Raw genomic sequence first — 20,479 nt, 5'->3', positions numbered from 1 at the left:
ATACACAGAAGTTCAGTAACAACCCTCAGATAGACTATGGTGTTAAAACCATTGCTCAGTTGGTGCTAAGGGGCCTAATGTGTGCCAGGAAAATATTAAAGGACAGAACTGCAGATGTGTGTGAGTTAGAAGAGTACAGGAAGTTTTTTTGTTTGAGTTGTAGACCTGGGACCTGACAGGGTTAGGGTATATAAAGTAAAATGGAGAGAAAGGAGTTTGAATGCAAATCAGAGAAAGGGATGAATGCAGTGTCAGTAGTGAAAGCAGATGACTTGTCATTTGAAGAGTAAGAAATGAAAGCAGTTGAAATGACAGCTGAAGAGGAAAAGGTGAAAGGGTTGACCGTCCCTCAGAAGATAAAGTTGGTCTCCACCAGTTGGAAGGTTGGTGGCTCAATCCCTGGCTCTGGCTCCATGTCGAAACACCAGACTGGGTGTTTCATTGGTGTGCGAGTGTATAAATGAATTGCTGAGCATAGATATCATGGGGCACCTTGGCCAGGAACCTGATGAGCAGGTCAACACCCCTGCCACCAGTGTGTGTGAACAGGCAACTGCAAGTGTGAGTGCGCTTTGAGGAGCTTTGAGGAATACCCTAAATGCAGAGTAAAGAAATAGTAAATGGCTACATTTATACATCCAAAGCATTTCACAAGGTTTTTGCCACTTATTCATTCTACCACACAGGATGCCAGTCTGACAATCAGGAGTCCAGTGTCCTGCTCAAAGACACTCAAAGACACAACATATAGACAGATGGCGGTGGGGTTCAAACCACCAACCCTGTGATCAGTGGACGCCATGCTCTCCCTCCTGAACCACACCCACTCTCATCAAACAGTAAAGTTTGAGTAACAAGTTTTCGCAAAAACTATTGAATTAAAGTTTGGGTAAAACACTGTGAGAATCCCATAAATTACAAAACATGTAGTGATTTTCGTTCTGGACATGAATCCAATAAAATGAGAGTTATGGAAAATGAGAGTAAAGAATAGGCCCAATACTGAAAGCGGATTACACTTTGTAGCGAGCAGCAGTACAGGGGAGCTGTGCCTCAATAAATCTAACTCCTCCACACCTTTTCCCTTTTTCTCCTGCTACCGCTCTCCACTTGCCTTCAAGATATTTCACTAACACCTCAAAATGACTGTGGGCACACTTTGACCAGATGCCCTCCAAGAGAAAGCCAGGAAACATCCATCATAGAGATTTTGCTGAATATACAGTCAAAACAGCCAATAATGTTCCCATCAATCAAACCAAGTCATGCATTCATCTGCCACAGACATATATTGGGAATGAGTCTGTCATAAAATATATATATATATATTACAAGGCAAGTCTGTTAATCATTAATCTCAACTCTATATGAAATATTAATATATCAATTAAAATAAATTGTTCAGATTTTTTTTGCTTGAGCTATTACAACCATACAAAGAGTGAAGCTGAAGCTGCATTTCCAAAGACATGAAACAAGCTGAAGTAAGCTGAACAGTCAATTTTTTTATTTAGTTATTTATTTACTAACTTTACTTATTTATTTTATTTAACTCCACACATTCTCAACATATTCTGATATCCTTTTATGTCGCAATTTTTTCCCCCTGGGTAGTTAACATGGACATTACATCCATCAGGTGGACTGAAGGATGAGACGGATTCATCTCAATTGCCCCAGCTTAACTCGTGTTCATTAGTTCTCCTTTTAACTACATTTTGATTTCCACTAACTGCTGAGAAAAATATCTGTCTCTTTATCTGTAAAAACCTTGTTGCTAAGAGCTCTTCTTTAACTAACAGCTCTGTCCATCTGTTGTGTGGTGCTGGGCAGGTAGTGCAGTGGGTTTATCACAGCTTTATTTTGCTAAATACAACAACAACAACAAAAAAAACAGGATCGATAAGCGATCAATAGCTGAAAGCAGGCAAATGGCTCGGTTATGTGTGAAACTGCCAAGTCCGTGTATTATGTTACATGGGTTGAACCAGTGAAGCTTTGATTGTTTGGTATATGTGATACTGCCACTTATACACAGACAAAAAGGCTATTTAATATGGCGTTTGGGAGAATTTTAAGTTATGTTTCACTGAAGTCTTTTTTGAGAACGATTACCTTGTCAGATTAATTTACTTGGATGCAGAAGGTTCAGAGGGCCTCTGCAACCCCACACACTTACAGCTTAATCCTTCTTGTTGGCTCCCACTGTTGACTGATCAAGGTAACACCACTGATTGATTAATTGATTAAAAACTAAGACTCTAGATTGATGACAGATCAGGGTTTAGAGAGTGATTAGTAACAGGTTTTTTGAGTAAGATAAAGGAAGAAGGACTGGGGAAATTAGCTTGATGAGAAAGTGGACATATACTATTCCATGGTTCTCAGAAGACTGTCAAGACCAGAGTCTCACTGGTATGAAAAAGAGCAGATGGGAATATTGGATGTTATATAAAATTACATGCATGCACCTTTAATTTTCCCCATGACTCAGTCCTTTAAACCACTTAATACGCTGAACCACATGTTGTTTATGAAACAGTCCGCAATGAATGTCAGCTTATTTGAAGCTCATTTGAAAGCTCAGCTCATCAAAGCCCTGCTTCACAGAGCACCAGAGCTCATTTGGCCTCTGCTTTTGCTCAGTGTGACCTGGGGGTGGAACATTTATTGGACTAGCTTTAGTGAAGTCCAAAGACCCAATACACTGATAGCAGTAAGCCCTGCTATTGCATTCATCCTCATCTACAGCTACTAATATGCTGTCCAGTACAATTTCTCTCATCTTTCTCATGCCACAGACACACTCATAAAATACAAAAGACACAGCAGCTGCTGTTGTTGCAGATCATGACACATACAATATGAAGTGCTAGCAGTTAGCAAGCCGCAGAGCCGGACAGACCCAGAGTACTTTATGGTTCAGATCAGTGTTTTCTGCACAAGTTGATGAACAAGACAAAAAGACTTATGACATTCCAGATTCTTGATTGTTTCAGTGGGTTATTTTCCAACAGGTTTTGACACATACGTTTGTACAATATACGAGGTGTAAGTGAAAAACACGGCACAAAGTCACAAAAAAAACTGTTCACACTAATCACTACTTCAGCTGCCAGAGGCATGTTCAAATTAGTAATCACTCAGCTGTCTATTCAGCCAGAGTGCAAGATGTCTACAGTGATAATGTAAAGCAGGAAAACTAACTGGAAGATGTAACGGTAACTATGGTAACCATAATACTGAGAATCATGTGAACATGATCAGTAATTCTTTTGTACTCTTCAGTAAAGACGTCACAATGTGACCAACATTCAGAGTCGCGCTGTGTTTTTATGTACAGTTATGTAAATTCACTTTTATGTACATTACTGCATTCGGCAAAATGCCTGTAAAGCATTGCTAGCATGTTATAGACCAAATTAAGAGAAATGTTTTCGCTACATCTCTCAGTTGTTTCAGGGTATAATGTAATCGTTCTCATTTCAGTGTTGGTGGGTTTAGTGACTGTGGTTGCTGATGGTACCAGCAAACACATTTTAATGACACACATCCCAGAGTATGGGCTCCTGAAATAGAAAAAAGGCAGTAAAAGGTTATCAGAGAAGTCATAAATACGACAGAGGACGTCTCCTGAACTGACAACCCCTCAGCAGCGGTTGGTAAAGCACATAAACGGTTTCATTTTCTGAGGTGGCTGAGTTCACTGATTATGTGCAATATTTCTACACTAACCATACCAAGTTATCTGAACCCCCATACACCATCACTTCATATTTGTTACACCCCACCTCATACTACATTTCCACTGCTGAATGCTTTTGCACCCCTGCTGAAGGTATTTCATTGTTAATAGTATTTTCTAATTTATATTGTTTATGTTGTATACTTACTTTGCAAAGATTATGTATTTTTTAATTGCTGAGTCTTTATATTTCCACCTCATTGCCAGTGTACTCATTCTTTGTAAATGTGTTAATCTCAAATACAACGCACCGTTTGAGGTTGATGTGACTGCAATTATGTTGTGCTCGCACAATGACAATAAAGCTTTTATATTATATTCAGTATTTGCAGATATATCCCACAACTTTCACTGTCTTTCTTGCTCCTGTCTGATCTTGTCTGATGTCCGAGTTTCGAGATTATTGACACATTCTGTCATTTATGTTTCACACAGCATCACAGTATTGTGCTATCATTAGAATTTTGAGGTTGTGTTAGTCTGGAAGTTTTATCACCCTGAAGAATGACACACAAGCCAGTCTTTTCAGGCAAGTTCAATCCAGTTTTCAGCACTCATCTCGGTAAGTGGTGAAAGAGATAAGCCAGACTGATGGAAGCATGGCGGTGGAATTGCCATTTCTTGTGACATGTCAGTCACATCCTTATAATACATTGATGATATATCTCTCCATCATGAGAACAAGATACATTTCCCAGGACGAATGCCTTTCACTGAAAGGCCAGAGTCACGTACATTACATACCTGTTGTGAAGTGTTACGTCTCCTTTGCAGGTGCGGCTTTTGTCTGACTGATCACAGCAGATATCATCAGTGGCGTATTCAACTGGTCAGTTTTTGTTGGACTGTCAGCACCCCGTTTATCTGTCACAAAAGGGTAAACTGCTAATGTTCCCCTAAAGCACCGGCTGTTTGGTTGGTCTGAAGCTGGCACCTTTTACTAACTTTTAACTAGCTATCCCCACTTTTTTGTATTCATTGGATTCTCTATGGTTTGAGAAGCATAACAAGTATTTTTTTTGGCAATTATTAATGATTAAATAATCATGACCAGTGCACAACCAGTGATTTTACACCTTACCACATCATCCCAATGGCAAGCATGCTTGAGAATTACTTAATAAAATAAGCAGCACATACAAAAAAATATTGTGTGAGAATGTAGCATGTACTAAAAGAGCAGGGCTGAACTGCCTCAACTTGGCAGTGGAACATGGAACAGCAAAGCAAACACAGATACTGAACAGTGACGCAACACTGAGGGAGAAAGGGCTTTTTGTGTCGCTGTCCCACACTTAGACATTACCAATTGTGGAACTTTTCTGAGCTACTGTATCAGCACACTCTTGAGTTTGTAAGTGATCTTATGAAGAATAAACTACACATACAAGTCAGTACAATAAGCTTATACACAATAAAAAAAAAAAAAAGGAAATCAGATTTTCTGCCATTTCTCTTTCAGCACAGGATCTCATTGACACATTAATATTCTCCTTGGACAAGCAGCAGGGAAAGTATTGCGGGACATGACTGATCCAGTTCTGATATGCTTTAGCAGCTACATCACCATGTGCTCCATCCATGTTTTGTCGAGGAAATACAAACTCAAACTTTGCATTCATGTCAAAATAAGAAACTCCTGAAAAGATGGAAACTAAATCAGGAACGCACATGCAGCCATGGGGCAGAAAACACACAGACATGATGTCAGAATAGCTTAGATTGTAAACTATTCTGAGAAATGTAGAAACTGAACAATTTCAACTGAAAATCACATTTGCAGGGCCATAATTTCAACTGCACTGGGCTGTGTCTTCTTTCATTATCTGATATTTCTCTAGACAGAAACAGAGCTGCTAAAGAATCAGAGAGAAAATTGAAAAGTTACCTTTAGCTTTCAGGCTATGGCAGTTCTGTACTCAAGACAGACAAGAGAGTGACATCAGTCCTCTAGTTTAGCTCTGGGAAACAAATGAACTTCAAGCACTTCACAAAATGTGAATTTCTGTGAACTAAGAGTAGCCTATGCTCTGTTAGTAAGTAAGTTGTTCTGAGAGGTGAGATCATAAAGCAAAATCATTTGATGTCCATGAGGCAAAGCTTGACTCACAGAAAACTGTGTACATACTATATTTAGAATTACAGCTATTTATCAGCTGCAGGCAGAGATGCTAACAGACTGTGCACTCTTGAGAATCACCAACTACCCAACATCTGTTACATCACAACAAAGTCAACAAAATGCATATTTCATCCCAGCAGTCTGCCACATCAGTCAATCCTGAATTGGCATTGGCTGTCACCAAGTCTCATACTCAAGCACAAACACACACTAACACTGATCAGGAATGGACTATGGAGTATTCCTTATTTTAAACCTTAACACTATTTTCTCTTCTTTATAGAAAGTAATTCACATGTGCAGTTACTGATACACTGCACAAGAGCAATGATGCAATGCTTTCACCAAAAACATTAGCTACACAGTGACGGTGTAATGTCTTGCTACCTATTCAGAGGTCACAGGAAAAGCCACATTGTTTTTCCATCTACAAAGAGACAGTTCACCAGTTTCCATGCCAACAGCTAGGTTCATGTCTTTGTTTATTTTGCAGTGGGGGTTACATGAAGCTTAAAGCATCAGATCTACTGTTACAGTTTTTAAATTACAGTCGTAGTTGGATTAGGTTATCTTCTCATTGTTGAAGAGCAAACAACCTAGATGTAGTCACCTGATGTAATTTTGAAGTGACTAATAAGCGCAATTTGCAACCTATGATTTTTGAAAGCTTTTAATAAATACAATAGTTTAATGACAGCAGTTTTCATTATGATTACTCTATTGTTACTACTAACTTGTTGTTGCAAGAGCATTGCATTTTCAGCTTTTATAGTTTGAAATGAAGGGCTGTACCACTTCAGTGATTGTCCTGCAGAATAAGAAAATTAAAAAGGTAGGTAAATAGGTACAAATAAGTAAAAAAGAATGTCACTACTTGTATAAGGGAATAACAAATTCAGTTCTTATTTCTTAGAAACCAGACATGCTCCTACCAAAATTATTTTTGATGATATATTTCCAGCTTTCCAGCTTCCAATATAAGATCAATCAAGACAGATGGCCGCCCACCTAGAGCCGGGGTCTGCTCCGAGGTTTCTGCCTTCTAAAAGGCAGTTTTTCCTCGCCACTGTCGCCAAGTGCTTGCTCAAGCGGGAATTTTGAGTTCTCTGTATTACAAAATTTGATTAAAGAGTTTGGTCTAGACCTGCTCTAACTGGAAAGTGTTGTGAGATAACTTTTGTTGTGAATTGCCACTATATATAAACTGAATTGAACTGAGGTTGATTGAAACATTCTTTCAAAGTGGGGGGTCAGAGCTGTTAAGAGTTTGGTTTGTTATTTTACAGTTAGTTACTAAAACACTTTTGTAACATTTAACTGGAGGGAATCTCTTCAGCTCATTGGGAATAAGTATCTAAAGCATTATTTGTTCTCACGTTCTCTAAATTCAACAAGGTTCTCTAAGAATATTAGTGGTGGCATACTCTGCGTAGGGGCAATAGGACCTCCAGCACATAAAAACACACACAGCCGCTCACATAATATATATATATATTTATGAATGCCTTTAGTTTACTGTAATTTCTCTGCTAGATTTTCCTTTTTCCTTAACTCAAACTTTTCCTGTTTGACTTAAACAAGTTATTAATAAATCAAGTTATTACCAATTAACAAAAAAAAAGTTTAATAGAGAAAATATCAGGTAATTAATCTTCTGTGTTCTTTCCCTCCTTTGAAAGTTCCTTTAAGGTTACCAGTCAAGCAAGGGTCTCTTTAAGATGGTAATTTTTGTCTGTTGTGGAGCCAACAAAAATAAGCTAAGACCAAAGAAAAAAATGCTAATAAATTTATAAATCGCTTCAGTTAAGTTTCCTTTGATTTGTTCCTACCCCGCCTTGGCACAGCACGATCTCCAGATGGTAGAGTCATGACAAGATGAAGACATCCACAAGCCTCAAAGACGATGGGGTCAGCATGTCAACTCAGCCTGCACACAAGAATGCAGAACAGTTAACATACAGTCAGATTTTTCCTGTTTCATTGTCCATAGAATTAACACAACATATTACAATAACTATAACAACCGTTAGCTAATTAAAATGTCATATATCACATATCTATCCCATATCCTTTAACATTTTTACATCACATACACATTATCTTTAACCACAATTCAAATATACACAAATGGTCTTATGTGTTTAAATAGAACAGCCATGTATGTTGCACTTCCTTGACTTTCAGACAGCACCTGTGCCACTTAACGTGGCAATCTACGTTCTGACAATCTGACAATCTAATCATTCATTGCAAAGGCCATGGTGAAGCCTATTTCACATCATACACAATGTTATATCCTCACTGATTTTGCTTTAACATTTATCTCCAAATAAAACAGCATACAATTCAACTCTATTACAAGAAAATGCTAACCAGCTGAACACTTTAAGTGGTTAACTAACCTGGATAATCTTACCTGGGTAAGAAATGATTGACAGTGTTCGTGCTGTTGATAATACCTCTGTCAACATCCAGTCTGCGAGCTGTTGAGAGAAAATACTATATGTGAATTGGGGTTACAGAAAATAACCTGGGTTACGTTGCTAACTATCTAACATGCATAGACTAATACCAGTGCAGTTGACATTTTCAGAAGAATTTTAGGAATTATGTGACTCAAGAGGGGCCCCCAGTGTCTGTGTCAGGATGGCCCCACCCCTTTTTTGCACATTATGTAATTCACATGGCTGGGTCACAGTTTTTCTGTTGTTGTGTCTGTAAAGTGGAGAGAAGGCTAATTCTCCCTGAATCACCTGCCCTAATGGTCCTGCTAACTGGCACTCCCTTCTTTGACCTCAAATATTTGCTCCAGATGGCTCTCTGTGAGTTGAGACTGTGAGTGTAGTTTTGTGATTTCTAATAGTGTCTGCCATTTCTTGTAGCATATCTTCTGATATATGAGGAGAGCAGCTGTGGAAGTGATGTGAAGACTTGAAAAGTATTGTATTTTTCTTGTTTCTCTATTCTTCGTCTATAGTATGGGTATACTGTATACAGTCTGAAGGCATGGAAGTCGGCATGACTAATGATCATCATCTACTAGCAAATGTGTGTATATTTTTCAAAACTGCAAGGCAGTGACAAGAATGACTACCACTGCATTCTAATATTGTATCCTGCTAGTTGTGTGCCATTATCCACCACGTTGCCTCTTGTCTCAATACCCAAGCTGTAGAGAGGACTGGCAGGCTCAACAACCACTTCTGTTACAACCCATTAAATGACAGTTGGCACTAATGGACAAGCCAGACAAGGACTGACATGGAAAACTAAAGCTGTGCAGGACAATGGAGAAGGCACTCATCTATCAGTATTAACCAGAGACCTTTTTTGGAGCTTTTAGTGCAATTGCACAGGTGTATGGCAACCACATTTGTCAAAGATGAGAGAACTTGGAAGTGATTCATCGAAAGCTGCTAGGCTTGATATATAAATGCAAGACAAAACAAGAGAGGAGTCTCTTAATAAATGGGAAATATGCTTTGGCGGAGAGAAAACGAGAGCCGTGTGGGTCTGACAGGGACCAAGGAAGGATGGAGGGGGAACGGAAACCAAATTTTGCCCAAGACAGAGCCTTGAGGACACAAAGGAGCTTAGAGGTTCCATTAACCTAATTTCCAAACCCTGCAAGGATGTAAAATAATCTCATTGCTTGCTTTGATGAATACACAGAGTTGGCAATAAAGTACATGAAAACAGAGTTTGATCTTTCTTTTTCATCTCATCCATTATCGTCATGTAAAGAATAAAATATGAAATAATTGAATTTGAGGGGAAAATCCATAAATTGCTCAGTATAGACTGTATGTTATTATGATGATAAATGTGTGGCCCTTTTCTGTGGCTCTTCACTTGTCTCTCCTGCCAAAATTCAATATTTTCATCATTTCATCATTTAGAATTTCCATCCATCTTCTTCCGCTTTATCCGGAGCCAGGTCACAGGGTGTGAGAAGGTGAGCACCCCACTTCTCACGGTCTCCCACGAGGGACGCAGTTTTGGTGACGCTGCAAGGCAGCGTCGGAAAATTAAAGACTTTTTGGACTTTGTGGCGCATGCATACGCGGACGCGTGTGCGTGCGCACGCGCACACACACACACACACACGGAGAAATGGACTCTGTCGTCAGTTGATATATATTTTAAATGCTTGGTGACATGTTTGGCGTGGTGTACGCCATGGACGCTTCGGCGCTGTAGAATCAGCCCGCTGCGTCGCTCACTCACCACAACCACAACTCACCCACTTCAGTTTTCTCCCCGGTTTAGCATCCAGGCGTGTGGTGAGGTACCCACTACTCCTCCACCTCTTCATTTCAGTTTGTAAAGACTCTGGTTTGTCATACACTCACAGTCACCTGCACTCCCGGTCCGGATCCACTGCTCCTCTGCGGAAGCGCGCGCCGCTGCAGAAGCGGATTTTATTGAGCACGGGGCAAGGGGGCACGGCCCATTGCACTCAGGGGGTTTTTATTTTCTTTATGGTGTTGGCTATGTGGTGTTTGTATAAAGTTATTGTTTGGTGTGTAAATATTTGGTGTGTGGATAAATTAAATAATGTATTATTTATTTTTTGTATTTATTTATTAGGATTAGTGTATGGTATGGACCATTATGTTTGTTGGTAATCCCCTCCATAATGGTTTGGACCATTTGGGCTCAACAAGCAGCCCTATTTAAAGGAGCCTCATTTTGCTCTTGTTATTCCTTGGGAGAACTACCATGTGCTGTTGTGAGTGTTTGCTATTGGTGTTTTTGGTTCCTGCATTGTTCCTGTCTGTGAAAACCTTGTGTTCTGGGAGAATAGAAGGGCTTTTCCTGGCACCTGACGCTTTGCTAGTGATGGGACGATGATACCTCAAGGAGTGTATTGACACACTAAACAAACTGTGTCGGCACTGTATTGATACTGTGTTGGTCACCCAATAGTGACCCCTGCAGTAGTTATAAAATCATTGCAGGTAAAGAAATTCCTTGTTTGTGTAAATGCTAAAACTGAGTTGGTATGTAAAATATAGCAAATTAGAGTAAAAATTCAGAGTTACAATTTTTAACTTATGTGCACATTTGTCAACTTAACTGTTAAATCATATGAAATAAAAGACAAAAAAGTGATTAGTTTATGAATTTTTATTGAGAAACAAAAGTTTTTGGAGTGTCTTTGCTCCAAGGTGATTTCTCCTCTTACACACCAGCTCCCCAGCCTTAGAAAATACTCTTTCGCATGGTACAGACGATGATGGTGAGCAGAGAGTTTTAAGTGCAAGCTGATAAAGATGTGGGTATATTTTCTGGTTCCATTTCCAATATTGTAAAGGATCTTGGTTTCTGGGTGTGTTTGTTTCTGCCAGGTAGCGCTGGACTTCAATAATGGAGTCAGCTGTTGCGTTCGTCGTCTTCTGGGTCTCTGCAACCTCCATATCTAAAGTTTTCCAGAGATTGTGCCCTAAAAAATAGTTAATCATTAGTTTATTATCACATGACAAAGTGCCACAGAAATGTATTTTCATACCTGAACTGGGTTCTGACCCATGTGAAGAGCTAGGCTCTTCTTCTCTTGGGTCAGGCTCTTGGCTCCTTATTTCTTCTGCACATTCTGACTGCAGTCTCTTCACCGCTTCACTTGCCTTTTGCTGACTAACAAATCCATTCTTTTTAAATCTGGGATCACTTGTTAAAAAAATAGACACCCTATCTCATGATTACGAGATCAGGATCTCATAATTACATGATAACATGAATAAAGCAACTGTAAGGCTCTTTAACTGACTATCATATGTATCAGAGGTCATTCACTTGATAAAGTGATAAAGTGAGTGCAATGCGCCACCGTAAAAAAATAGTATATAACAGTAAACAGTGCTCAAAGGAGAAAAAGATTTACCTTGTTTGGCGTCACGAGATCAAAATTATTCCACACCGGGGAAAACTTCCTAGAACGATCCATGATCAAGCAAAACTCCATCCGACAAACCCACGACATGTTGATACAGTTTGTTTCCTGATAAACACACTTTGGCGCGGCACATCCAAACGATACAGTTCCTGTATCGGTCACGTGATTCTTTCTTAAAGCAATACACGCACCGATACGAGGTTTCCCTCTTGAGCTCTCGGCACAGTGCTGATGCACCAGTGTCGCTCGTCCCATCACTACGCTTTGCTGCCTCCTACTTTCAATCTCTTCTGCCTGAATCCGATCTTGCCGAGATCCCGTTATTCGGGGAGACCACTCTGGTCCCTCACACAGGGGTAGCAGCTTGAGCAGGGATGCCCAGACTTCCCTCTCCCCAGACACTTCCTCCAGCTCTTCCGGGTGGATCCCAAGGCATTCCCAGGCCAGCCAAGTGATATAGTCCCTCCAGCGTGTCCTGGTTCTTCCTTGGGGCCTCTCGGTGGGGCATGAACGGAACACCTCCCCAGGGAGGAGTCCGAAAAAGGTGCCTGACCCACATCAACTGGCTCCTCTAAATGTGGAGGAGCAGCAGCGGCTCTACTCCGAGCTCCTCACCCTATCTCTAAGGGAGCGCCCCACCACCCTGCGGAGGAAGCTCATTTCAGCCGCTTGCATCCGAGATCTCATACTTTCAGTCATGACCCAAAGTTCATGAGCATAGGTGAGGGTAGGAACGTAGATTGACTGGTAAATTGAGACCTTCATCTTTCGTCTCAGCTCCTTCTTCACCACGACGGACTGATACATTGACCACATTGCTGCTGTCGCCGCACTGATCCATCTGTCAGTCTCACGCTCCCAACTTTCCTCGCTCGTGAACAAGACCCCAAGAGACTTGAACTCCTCCACTTGAGTCAGAACCTCTGCTCCAACCTGAAGGGGGCAAACCACCTTTTTCCGCTTAAGAACCATGGCCTCGGATTTGGAGGTGCTAATTCTCATGCCAGACACTTCGCCCCGCCCCCTTTAGAATTTACATTGCAACAATGTGCCCTGAACAGCATGTAGACATAAGCAAAATACACTATGTGGACAAAAGTATTGAGGCAGACTTCTTTGAATTCAGTCATGGACGTGAACTACATTCCATTAGTAAAGTTCACATGCATTTCATGAATTCAGCTGTCTGTTCTGTCTCAGAGGTTGCTGTTACAATCAAATAGCCTTGTGAAGACAAGTTTTTGTAGTAATGATGAAATCATCCACTTCCTCCTCACAAACACGCAAGCAATGCTGTGATCACATGAACAAGTTTTTGTTTTCAGTACTGATTATACATGTGTGTATTCTGTGCAGCTCATCTTTAATCTGTCACTGTCACTAGTCTGCTATGACAACAAAGTCTATAATGGGGGCCTGCATGCATTGGCGAATGAGTCAGAAATCTTCTTTGTTGTTGTATTACTGTGCTTTTGTATTTATGTTGAGATTTTTTATGCTCCCTCTCATTCCTTGTGGAGTTGGTATATGGTGACTGAGGATTTTGTGGTGGGAAAGATCTCTCTTTGTAGGCCGATTCTAATTTCATTTTGTGGTCGTTCAGATCACTGAGTTTGAGTATCATCCAAATAAAATGTCAATCAATTAAAAACCTGTTCTGTAAATAGTTCTCTTACCCTTGTGGTCAAAAACATTGATCTGAAACTGAGACTGTTCTATAAATAGTTGTATAACAGCAACCTCTGATCAACCCATATTAGTGTTAGGTTTAAATTAGCCTCACCCAACTTAAGTTTAAGTCTCACCCATTTTGAGCGTGAATATGGATGAATAGTGAGTGGACATATACAGAATAATACTTTTGTGATTTAGACTTGTTAATTTTAGACATCCTGATGTTATGGTATTAAGGGTAAAATGAAAGTTTCCAGGCTTTATGCTAAGTTGGCATTGATCATCTCATCTAACTCTCTGCAAGAAAGCAAAGCAGTTCATGTTAAACAAATACATAACAGAGAGAACTGCAGGCTGCAAACCATCAAGTTCTAAGCTGTAACAAGACAAATTACTGTTCTAGTAAATGTTTTCTAAGAGGCAGCTTCCACATGGAAATAAAAGAGAAGCCCCATAAAGAAAATCTAGGTCTTCATCTAACCTTCCGTTAAACACTCTCACAGACAAAGGAGTAGCTCATATAAGGCAGACTTTACCTGCCCATGTTTGTTTAACATGGGAAGGTAACTGCAGCCCCAGATGAAAGGGATATTTACCTCCATTGCTGTACAAGAAAACAATAATTGTCACTTCCATGCAGAGTGAGAGACAACAACCTCAGCTGTTCTTTATTTGTCAAATGGTTGGTGGCTTTCAGCTTCAATAAGATTATCTCTGTACGCCTTCGCAGCTTAGTAAGAAAATCACTTTAGTTATGCTTGAGGTGTGCCATACAATTTCTACTTCTACCTAGGCTTTTTTTCACTTTCCTTGGCAGAGATCAGAGTTGGCAGAAATTTTGCATAAGGAAATTAGTTGAAAAAGCCTCCATTTACAGATGCAGCATTGCCAAGGCACTTTTCTGCCCATCTGCTTGCTGTTAGTACCTGACAGTGGTTTTTATTTTTTTCTGACTGCTTCTACTCCTCACTGCTCCCTGTTCCGTCCTTCAGAGTCATGCTGTACCCTGATCGTACAGGGGGAACTGCCAGAAGAGACACACATACACGCACACACATCAAGAGACGCTTCATGCACAAGCACGCCGATTAGCAACTGCACAGTACATTCTTTCCCAGCACACAATAAGTTGTTTTCCTGATAATAACTCCCGGAGAATGAGAATGCCATCCAGCTGCCTTTCTCCAGCATATAATGGCAGTGTTTAGCAATTACATGGCATTTATTTTTGTTTTTATGTGGTTAGTTTTCAAAGACAACACTTGAGAAACTTTGTGTATTCGCAAACACTTAAAAAAAAAAAAAACAGATTTTCTGCTTGAACACTTGCTCTAATTTCTTGATGACTTAGTGCTGATTCGCCTTCACAGTTTGAGGTACAAGTTGCTCTCAGGCATGTGGAAGATGTAGGAGGACATGGTCAAGGAGCTGAAATTAGAAAAACATCCAGTCCAAACTGGGAACCTAAAGAATGGAACCATTTATCTCCTGAGAGCCAATTTTAAGCATTCTGAATCATTCCTTTTTTCTCACACAAAACACACACACTCACAAAATGCACACAAAGAAATAATTTACACAAATACAAAGACTTTTTTCAGTATTTTGCCCAGCAGAAATCTGTGACTTTCTAAATAAAAGTGTGCACTATATAGCCAAAAATATGTAGACACTATATAATACATGATAAACAATTGCCTTTTCAAAACCATGGGCTGCTATATGCTGCTGTAACCACTTCCACTGTTATGGTTTCAGGCTTTGCTAAGGTGGTTGCAAATATTTGCTCCCACTTGGCCACATGAGCATTAGTGAGGTGAGCCACAGCTGTTGGGCGATAAGGTTTAACTCACAGTCGGTGTTCCAGCTCATCCCAAAGGGGTTGAATGGGGTTTAGGTTATGGTTCTCTGCAGACTACTTAAGCCAGTGATTCCCAACCGCTATGCCGGGGGTGGGCCATCCGGTTTCACCTGATCGGCGCTCTGGGCGGGCAGCGTGAGGTGGCGGGCAGTGTGGCCAACTGATCCAAACATTTTTGCCTGACGGGATGCCGTCAGACCTGTGCAGTCAGCCATCAGGGGGTAATAGAGATGTTTTTCTTTCAATTAGCTATCATGTCATCCATCTTTATATGCACTCAGTGTTCCAAGCTGACTGCTTAGTTCCTCCTGCTAAGGGGCTTTGTCACTAAGATGTGAACAGATGTCATTTTGGGAGCATTTTGTGAAAAGAATTTGGTTTTTCTTTGTTTTGTTTCTGTTGTGGAGGTATGGAATGACAGTTTGACTGCATGCCAAAAGAACCTTCCAAACTGACACCCAGTATGGCATACTAGAAGCACATGACCAGATGGAGGAAAGTTGAATTGAGGCTTTTCACAGCACCTATCTTGATTATCAAACACATATAACATTACTGAGTGCTGCGTTCTGTGCTACAAAAAAAAACAAGCAAACAAAGAAAACAACAGCTGGATCTAAATAGGCAAACATTTCAGTGAAATTTAAAATGTGAAAATGTAGCTCATGCTTTCGAGTTTTGGCAGCTTTGGGAAAAGATTTTTCAACTTGGCTCCTTTTAACTCTAGTTTTAGTGTAACCCGGTGATAAAAATGCAATCAGTTTATGCCTTGAGGAGGGAGTAATTGCTTCCAAAGGGCCCTTGATAGAAAAACTCGGTGAACTGCTATTTTTATGCTCTGGCATTGAGATTTCTCTTCAGTGTACACCCTTTAAGTACTCAAAAGTATGAGGACAGGAGCATCCACATACATTTGGCCATACATTATTGTGTGCTGTAGACCATAATCTGCAGAGTTAATGTCAGTTTCAAAATACCAGCACATTCTGAATTACTTCCTGCTAGTTATACAAGTGGGTCTATGAAACCGCTGGACAAGACCCTTAAATCTGCTTTAAGGAAAAGGCTACATGTGCTTCGTCCATAACAATGTTCCCATTACCCTGTACCCTGCCTACAAAGTTTGGTTTATAGTTTGTCTTCCTAAACACTATGCTTCACTGATTCTTACTGGCTGCAGCCTCACTAAATGGTATAACTATGAGAGAGTAAACAAGAGGGGATGAAGAGGACAGCGTTACACCCTGCTTCAATGACAACTGATATTAGAGCATTTAATGATCCCTTTAAACTGACTTTTTTTTTTTATTATTGAGAGATGAGGCAGCAGGCGGTGAAAGGCAGAAAATAAAAAGGTAGAACAATAATGAGCCTGTGTGATCAGCAGAGAGGTGCAGAAATACAAGGCATGCCAGCACCTCATCACAGAGCAGTCGACGACAGTGGGAACATGCACTAACTGATGTGGAAGCAAACCAAAATTGCATTTTTCTCCCCTTCAATCAAAGCCAACCACTCTGCCTGTCTGTCTGTCATCTATAACAGATTTCACAAATGATAAAGCATGAACAAACCGGAAGAGCTGTGCGCTGTTGGCCATGCAGCTCAGGACAACATGCACAGTACAGTCTGTAAGGAGCAATTAAACACACTCGGTGATTGCAGTAGACGCAATTTAGAGAAAATGGAAACACACATTGCGTTATGTACAACGCATTATGCCTTACAGTACAGTATGGTCAGTATGGGATGTGTATTTTACCCTGTTGTTTGCCCTCCTATAGGACTTGCTACTCTCCAGAGACGGAAATAATAGACAATAACACATAATAGACAGCCGGGACAAAAGATAGATGTGCAAGAGCAGCGCAAACATTTCAGTGTTTCATCCATCAGTCAAAAATGTACTGAATGTGCGGCAAAATATTTACACAATGTTGAAGTTCAGAACAAGAAAGTAATCTGCGAAGTGGTGTTCAGTTTGATTTACAGCATGTTGACTTTTGCTAAAAACTCATGTTTATAAAAAACTAAACCTTAAACACGCGGACAAAATGTTCGTATTTTCAGCCTGTTTGTCCCCCCAAAACACACACACACACACACACACCCTCCTCCTCTCTCAAAGAAAAACTGTCACTCACCGAACAGACATTCACTTTTCTTTAACATCCTTCCTTTGTGCGAAAGTCCTCCCTTTCCTTTTCATAGTAGGACCTTTAAGTTCCATCTGACAGACACCCAATCACAGACATTATTGCAGGGCGGGAACAGTATCAAAAGGGAGACGTGCGAGGTGGAAAAACTGATAACGTGAATATCGGTCTTTCATTTGAAAAGCTCTGGCTGCCTTTTTCTGAATAGATGGTGATTGTTAGGGGTTGACCTCTGCTGAACCGACAGCTGGATTACTTATACGTGCTGTTCTCTTCTTGCTGTTCACACGTCATTAAAGTGATTTAACACATTTTGCTGCAATGAGAACAGGGGATTTGCTGTGATTACCATCTAGTCTATTTAGACACTGTTATGGGAACATTGTTGTCGTACACCCAAGATATCAAATGACTCACAAATGCAGCCCTGACAGCATCCACCTGTTGTAATAAGCACCTGGTGACAGCTACTGGATGCTTTTTTTTTAGGTCATAAAAGCAGGCTTAAGTCAGATGACTGAAAACTTACGCTAACCCTTATTTTTATTATCATTATCATTTATTATTTTTATATTTCTTAAAATATGCCCTTAGTCTGCATTTTATTTTGCACTGTTTTGTTGGTTATCTGATGCTGAGGTAGGGGGGTATGCTTCTGCCTTTCTTTCTTTTTGTCAATGTATAGTTTTCACTGTTGATGCTCTAAAAACAGAAAAAAAAAAATAAAATAAAAAAACTGAGCTGTCCAAAAAAAGAAAAGCACCCCTGAATCTGCAGCAATTATTAATGGCTGATGCTGCCTGTGGAATAACAATGAAATCTTCTGGTTATCTTGTAGATAAGGCAAAATTCAAGTCACTGGTTGCTGCTTAACTTCATTGTATTTAATTACCAAATACCTCCAAAGACTGTGATGACATAACATTTGAAAAAGACATCCATTAGCGAAGGTTAAGATCCCAGGTTTTACAGGATGGTGCAGCTTTGTAGCAGGTATGCAATCTGTAAATGCTTTCCAGTTTTTAATTTTACATAGAAAATCCCACCCCATGTGTCTGCATGCACCTGTGACAACACATTCGAGCAGAAGTGTAAGAAATGCACACGTGAGTGGAGTCCTAACCACTGAGTAGCCTCAGCTTTCCCTTGTAGTGCTGAAGGGGAAAGATATGGAACAGGAGGTCCCAGAGAGGACAGCAGTTGCAAACACTCAAACTTCCTACTCTCAGGACCAGTCAGTAAAACTGACATAGAGAGAAAATAAAAGACAGGATGAGATCAGAGAAAGAAAAGAAAATTCAAGAGGTGTATGAAATAAATTTTTGATAAAGAAACGTATAAAAGACATACCGAGCAGATACACCAGTAGAAATGGTACTTTCTCCCACTTCTTCAGCTTCAGGACATTGATGTCACAACTGAACTATGGACCAGAAAACAAACACATGACTTTCAAAGTTTCAAAATAAAGTTTTTATTCAAAAAAGTACAAACTGAAACTCACTCTCCACAGAGGAAAAAACTACACTAAACTAAGAAAGAAAAACTGACTAGACTGAAGCTTTGCTAAGAAAACAGAGTAACAAGTAAAGTAACAAAATAACAAAACCTGGCAATGCCAATGCAGCGACAAAGGCAAAGGCATGGAGATGACACTGGTTATCTGACACAAGGGACAAGACGAACTGGCACAGGACAAAGGGAGACGAGGACTATATATACACACACAAGGTAAGGGCACAGGTGGAAACAATCAGGGCGGACACAGGTAATCCCAAAGGAGGGAAAACAGACAAAGCTGACCACAATAGACACAAACAGGAAGTAGTGACAAAATTAAACACGAAATCACAAGACAACATAGACACAAGACAAAAAATGTAACATTGTTTCTTGGACATGACAATTGACTTATATGTGTCAGATTTGTACATGATGCAAGTATATGATATAAGAAGAACTGTTCAAATATCCAAAACTGTAGTCAAATTCTAATTTATTTATTTCTCCCCCTGACTGCATCCCAACATTACAACACAGGGAGTCGCTCCAAATTGGTTTAGTATCGTGACCTCTCAGTCACACCCAATTTCAAGCTATTCAGTCCCTGTAAGATTTCTTTAAATTTCACTCGAAATTAAGACACTTGAGTCATGACGTCTTACTTAAAGACAACTTTCAGCGTTCAGCTTTAAACACGTGAAAGCTGGCTTGTGTAAGTGCAGATACTGCAGCCAGTGATCATGTAAAATACAGCGATGCTCGTCAAAAATGGGATCAGCGCAAGTGAGAATCAAGATGATTTAATCTGGCAGCCTGTCGACATGTCACACTTTTCACGTGTCACTTAAAGTGGAACAGCTGTTAGTATGTGACGTCAAATGCAGACGCTCAGCAGGCCAAAACATGTCGGCCACATTTTTAGTCGGTATGAAGTAGCTTTATGTCGTCCCCTCTTTGATGTGCAGTACATTAACGGCAGCGTGAGAGCGTAGACGCATTCAACTCTTTCATTTACCCTACACACACATACACACACGCATTTAATGTCCAGCCCACATTAGCAATTACCGAGTTAATCCATTGCCTTGCTATGGTATTAGCTGGTATTATTTGTGTGTTAGAGAGGTCACAAAGCTCATCTTTCATCTGACAAGACATGTATTAATTGTCAGAGTCAAATATTTTCATGTTAATTCATCCCACGTTCTTGACTAGGATTATTCAGGTTATTTTCAAAAAGATGAATGTTGAGCTTCAGCTCAGAAGATAATGATATGTGCTGGTCTCTTCAGTATGTTCTGGAGGTCAGAGACGAGAGGAGAAAATTAACAAGGCACAGACAGGAAGGACTTAAGTTCATGACCTCAATTTCCACTGGAGGCTGAGCTGGAGGTGCTGATTGTCCCTTTTTTGTCTCCACTCTGGGCTGTTGGAAAAGCTGGAAATATTTGTGCTGAAAAAGAAGGAAATCTTTCTGAGTGATTGACAGAAACATTCCAACATTTTGGAAAATAATTTTACA

General features: G+C 40.1%; 1 long non-coding RNA gene across 2 annotated transcripts; it reads right to left on the bottom strand.

The window, feature by feature from the left end:
* Positions 1–4,175: 4,175 nt before the first annotated feature.
* On the bottom strand, positions 4,176–18,878 carry LOC124052243. 2 transcript variants are annotated; one of them, XR_006841976.1, is made up of 4 exons: positions 18,805–18,878; positions 8,284–8,350; positions 7,697–7,794; positions 4,176–4,609 (listed from the first exon to the last, which is right to left on the bottom strand). It is a non-coding gene; the product is annotated as an uncharacterized LOC124052243 (long non-coding RNA). The 2 variants fall into 2 exon arrangements; XR_006841975.1 differs by lacking the exon at positions 4,176–4,609 and having other exon boundaries at positions 7,107–7,794.
* Between the last annotated feature and the right edge of the window lie 1,601 nt (positions 18,879–20,479).

Source organism: Scatophagus argus, chromosome 21, assembly GCF_020382885.2.
Source record: "Scatophagus argus isolate fScaArg1 chromosome 21, fScaArg1.pri, whole genome shotgun sequence".
NCBI lineage: Eukaryota > Metazoa > Chordata > Actinopteri > Scatophagidae > Scatophagus > Scatophagus argus.
The sequence above is the reverse complement of the archived record's forward strand: the minus strand, read 5'-3'. Positions and strand labels throughout refer to the sequence as shown.